The sequence below is a fragment of the Callionymus lyra genome, unplaced genomic scaffold (assembly GCF_982586985.1).
Source record: "Callionymus lyra unplaced genomic scaffold, fCalLyr1.hap1.1 HAP1_SCAFFOLD_77, whole genome shotgun sequence".
NCBI classification, from domain to species: Eukaryota; Metazoa; Chordata; class Actinopteri; order Syngnathiformes; family Callionymidae; genus Callionymus; species Callionymus lyra.
The window spans coordinates 1,929-6,957 of NW_028258579.1; the positions used below are offsets into that span (position 1 = coordinate 1,929).

Below are 5,029 nucleotides of genomic sequence, written 5' to 3' on the forward strand. Positions count from 1 at the left end.
AACCAGGGGCCTGGGTGACATCCTCATGCGGGGATGGGGTACCAGGAGGCCGGGGAACATTTTCAACACTTTGGGGCATTTTTAAACACTTTAGCCTTTTTTTCCCTCTCCCACCCACAATCCCTCCTCCTGCGGGGATGGAGAACCAGGGGCCTGGGTGACATCCTCATGCGGGGATGGGGTACCAGGAGGCCGGGGAACATTTTCAACACTTTGGGGCATTTTTAAACACTTTGCTCTTTTTTTCCCCTCTCCCAACCAGGGGGCCTGGGGAGCCTCCTCCTGCGGGGATGGGGAACCAGGGGCCTGGGGAACATTTTCAACACTTTGGGGCATTTTTAAACACTTTGCTCTTTTTTTCCCCTCTCCCAACCAGGGGGCCTGGGGAGCCTCCTCCTGCGGGGATGGGGAACCAGGGGCCTGGGGAACATTTTCAACACTTTGGGGCATTTTTAAACACTTTGCTCTTTTTTTCCCCTCTCCCAACCAGGGGGCCTGGGGAGCCTCCTCCTGCGGGGATGGGGAACCAGGGGCCTGGGGAACATTTTCAACACTTTGGGGCATTTTTAAACACTTTGCTCTTTTTCCCCCTCTCCCAACCAGGGGGCCTGGGGAGCCTCCTCCTGCGGGGATGGGGAACCAGGGGCCTGGGGAACATTTTCAACACTTTGGGGCATTTTTAAACACTTTGCTCTTTTTTTCCCCTCTCCCAACCAGGGGGCCTGGGGAGCCTCCTCCTGCGGGGATGGGGAACCAGGGGCCTGGGGAACATTTTCAACACTTTGGGGCATTTTTAAACACTTTGCTCTTTTTCCCCCTCTCCCAACCAGGGGGCCTGGGGAGCCTCCTCCTGCGGGGATGGGGAACCAGGGGCCTGGGGAACATTTTCAACACTTTGGGGCATTTTTAAACACTTTGCTCTTTTTTTCCCCTCTCCCAACCAGGGGGCCTGGGGAGCCTCCTCCTGCGGGGATGGGGAACCAGGGGCCTGGGGAACATTTTCAACACTTTGGGGCATTTTTAAACACTTTGCTCTTTTTTTTCCCTCTCCCAACCAGGGGGCCTGGGGAGCCTCCTCCTGCGGGGATGGGGAACCAGGGGCCTGGGGAACATTTTCAACACTTTGGGGCATTTTTAAACACTTTGCTCTTTATCCCCCTCTCCCAACCAGGGGGCCTGGGGAGCCTCCTCCTGCGGGGATGGGGAACCAGGGGCCTGGGGAACATTTTCAACACTTTGGGGCATTTTTAAACACTTTGCTCTTTTTTTCCCCTCTCCCAACCAGGGGGCCTGGGGAGCCTCCTCCTGCGGGGATGGGGAACCAGGGGCCTGGGGAACATTTTCAACACTTTGGGGCATTTTTAAACACTTTGCTCTTTTTCCCCCTCTCCCAACCAGGGGGCCTGGGGAGCCTCCTCCTGCGGGGATGGGGAACCAGGGGCCTGGGGAACATTTTCAACACTTTGGGGCATTTTTAAACACTTTGCTCTTTTTCCCCCTCTCCCAACCAGGGGGCCTGGGGAGCCTCCTCCTGCGGGGATGGGGAACCAGGGGCCTGGGGAACATTTTCAACACTTTGGGGCATTTTTAAACACTTTGCTCTTTTTCCCCCTCTCCCAACCAGGGGCCTGGGGAGCCTCCTCCTGCGGGCATGGAGAACCAGGGGGCCTGGGGAGCCTCCTCCTGCGGGGATGGGGAACCAGGGGCCTGGGGGGCCTCCTCCTGCGGGGATGGAGAACCAGGGGGCCTGGGGAGCCTCCTCCTGCGGGCATAGAGAACCAGGGGGCCTGGGGAGCCTCCTCCTGCGGGCATGGGGAACCAGGGGGCCTGGGGAGCCTCCTCCTGCGGTGATGGGGAACCATTGGGCCTGGGGAGCCTCCTCCTGCACCAGGGGGCCTGGGGAGCCTCCTCCTGCGGGGATGGGGAACCAGGGGGCCTGGGGAGCCTCCTCCTGCGGGGATGGAGAACCAGGGGGCCTGGGGAGCCTCCTCCTGCGGTCATGGAGAACCAGGGGGCCTGGGGAGCCTCCTCCTGCGGGCATGGAGAACCAGGGGCCTGGGGAGCCTCCTCATGCGGGGATGGAGAACCAGGGGGCCTGGGGAGCCTCCTCCTGCGGGCATGGAGAACCAGGGGGCCTGGGGAGCCTCCTCCTGCGGGGATGGGGAACCAGGGGCCTGGGGGGCCTCCTCCTGCGGGGATGGAGAACCAGGGGGCCTGGGGAGCCTCCTCCTGCGGGGATGGAGAACCAGGGGGCCTGGGGAGCCTCCTCCTGCGGGGATGGAGAACCAGGGGGCCTGGGGAGCCTCCTCCTGCGGGGATGGAGAACCAGGGGGCCTGGGGAGCCTCCTCCTGCGGGGATGGAGAACCAGGGGGCCTGGGGAGCCTCCTCCTGCGGGCATGGAGAACCAGGGGGCCTGGGGAGCCTCCTCCTGCGGGGATGGAGAACCAGGGCGCCTGGGGAGCCTCCTCCTGCGGGGATGGGGAACCAGGGGGCCTGGGGAGCCTCCTCCTGCACCAGGGGGCCTGGGGAGCCTCCTCCTGCGGGGATGGGGAACCAGGGGGCCTGGGGAGCCTCCTCCTGCGGTGATGGGGAACCATGGGGCCTGGGGAGCCTCCTCCTGCGGGGATGGGGAACCAGGGGGCCTGGGGAGCCTCCTCCTGCGGGCATGGAGAACCAGGGGGCCTGGGGAGCCTCCTCCTGCGGGGATGGGGAACCAGGGGGCCTGGGGAGCCTCCTCCTGCACCAGGGGGCCTGGGGAGCCTCCTCCTGCGGGGATGGGGAACCAGGGGGCCTGGGGAGCCTCCTCCTGCGGTGATGGGGAACCATGGGGCCTGGGGAGCCTCCTCCTGCGGGGATGGGGAACCAGGGGGCCTGGGGAGCCTCCTCCTGCGGTGATGGGGAACCATGGGGCCTGGGGAGCCTCCTCCTGCGGGGATGGAGAAGCAGGGGGCCTGGGGAGCCTCCTCCTGCGGGCATAGAGAACCAGGGGGCCTGGGGAGCCTCCTCCTGCGGGCATGGGGAACCAGGGGGCCTGGGGAGCCTCCTCCTGCGGTGATGGGGAACCATTGGGCCTGGGGAGCCTCTTCCTGCACCAGGGGGCCTGGGGAGCCTCCTCCTGCGGGGATGGGGAACCAGGGGGCCTGGGGAGCCTCCTCCTGCGGGGATGGGGAACCAGGGGCCTGGGGAGCCTCCTCCTGCACCAGGGGGCCTGGGGAGCCTCCTCCTGCACCAGGGGGCCTGGGGAGCCTCCTCCTGCGGGGATGGGGAACCAGGGGGCCTGGGGAGCCTCCTCCTGCGGGGATGGGGAACCAGGGGCCTGGGGAACATTTTCAACACTTTGGGGCATTTCACAAGCGCTTCCCTCGCTTACGGCCACACCACCCTGAATGAGCCCGATCTCGTCTGATCTCGGAAGCCAAGCAGGGTCGGGCCCAGTTAGTACTTGGATGGGAGACCGCCTGGGAATACTGGGTGCTGTAAGCATTTTTTTTTGCCATTATTTGTGGGTAGAAAAGTGAGAAAAGTGACCTAAAATAGAACCGGGACTAGGCGGCAGTTCCCCCCACCAGGCGGCGGCATTTGGGGCATTATTTGTGGGTAAGAAAGTGAGAAAAGTGACCTAAAATAGAACCGGGACTAGGCGGCAGTTCCCCCCACCAGGCGGCGGCATTTGGGGCATTATTTGTGGGTCAGAAAGTGAGAAAAGTGACCTAAAATAGAACCGGGACTAGGCGGCAGTTCCCCCCACCAGGCGGCGGCATTTGAGGCATTATTTGTGGGTCAGAAAGTGAGAAAAGTGACCTAAAATAGAACCGGGACTAGGCGGCAGTTCCCCCCACCAGGCGGCGGCATTTGGGGCATTATTTGTGGGTCAGAAAGTGAGAAAAGTGACCTAAAATAGAACCGGGACTAGGCGGCAGTTCCCCCCACCAGGCGGCGGCATTTGGGGCATTATTTGTGGGTCAGAAAGTGAGAAAAGTGACCTAAAATAGAACCGGGACTAGGCGGCAGTTCCCCCCACCAGGCGGCGGCATTTGAGGCATTATTTGTGGGTCAGAAAGTGAGAAAAGTGACCTAAAATAGAACCGGGACTAGGCGGCAGTTCCCCCCACCAGGCGGCGGCATTTGGGGCATTATTTGTGGGTCAGAAAGTGAGAAAAGTGACCTAAAATAGAACCGGGACTAGGCGGCAGTTCCCCCCACCAGGCGGCGGCATTTGGGGCATTATTTGTGGGTCAGAAAGTGAGAAAAGGGACCTAAAATAGAACCGGGACTAGGCGGCAGTTCCCCCCACCAGGCGGCGGCATTTGGGGCATTATTTGTGGGTCAGAAAGTGAGAAAAGTGACCTAAAATAGAACCGGGACTAGGCGGCAGTTCCCCCCACCAGGCGGCGGCATTTGGGGCATTATTTGTGGGTCAGAAAGTGAGAAAAGTGACCTAAAATAGAACCGGGACTAGGCGGCAGTTCCCCCCACCAGGCGGCGGCATTTGGGGCATTATTTGTGGGTCAGAAAGTGAGAAAAGTGACCTAAAATAGAACCGGGACTAGGCGGCAGTTCCCCCCACCAGGCGGCGGCATTTGGGGCATTATTTGTGGGTCAGAAAGTGAGAAAAGTGACCTAAAATAGAACCGGGACTAGGCGGCAGTTCCCCCCACCAGGCGGCGGCATTTGGGGCATTATTTGTGGGTCAGAAAGTGAGAAAAGTGACCTAAAATAGAACCGGTGCAGGCGGCATGTTCCCCCACCAGATGGCGGCATTTGGGGACCCGTAGTGTGGGCAGAAAACTCACCAAAGTGACTTAAAATAGAACCGGTGCAGGCGGCATGTTCCCCCACCAGATGGCGGCATTTGGGGACCCGTAGTGTGGGTAGAAAACTCACCAAAGTGACTTAAAATAGAACCGGTGCAGGCGGCATGTTCCCCCACCAGATGGCGGCATTTGGGGACATGCAGTGTGGGTAGAAAACTCACCAAAGTGTCCTAAAATAGAACCGGGACCAGGGGGCCTCTTCCCCCACCAGGTG

The 5,029-nt window shown here is 61.1% G+C and overlaps 1 non-coding gene across 1 annotated transcript; it reads left to right on the forward strand.

The window, feature by feature from the left end:
• The first annotated feature begins 3,365 nt into the window (after positions 1-3,365).
• On the forward strand, positions 3,366-3,484 carry LOC148058472 (5S ribosomal RNA). Its single transcript, XR_015709791.1, has one exon. It is a non-coding gene; the product is annotated as a 5S ribosomal RNA (ribosomal RNA).
• Positions 3,485-5,029: the final 1,545 nt, after the last annotated feature.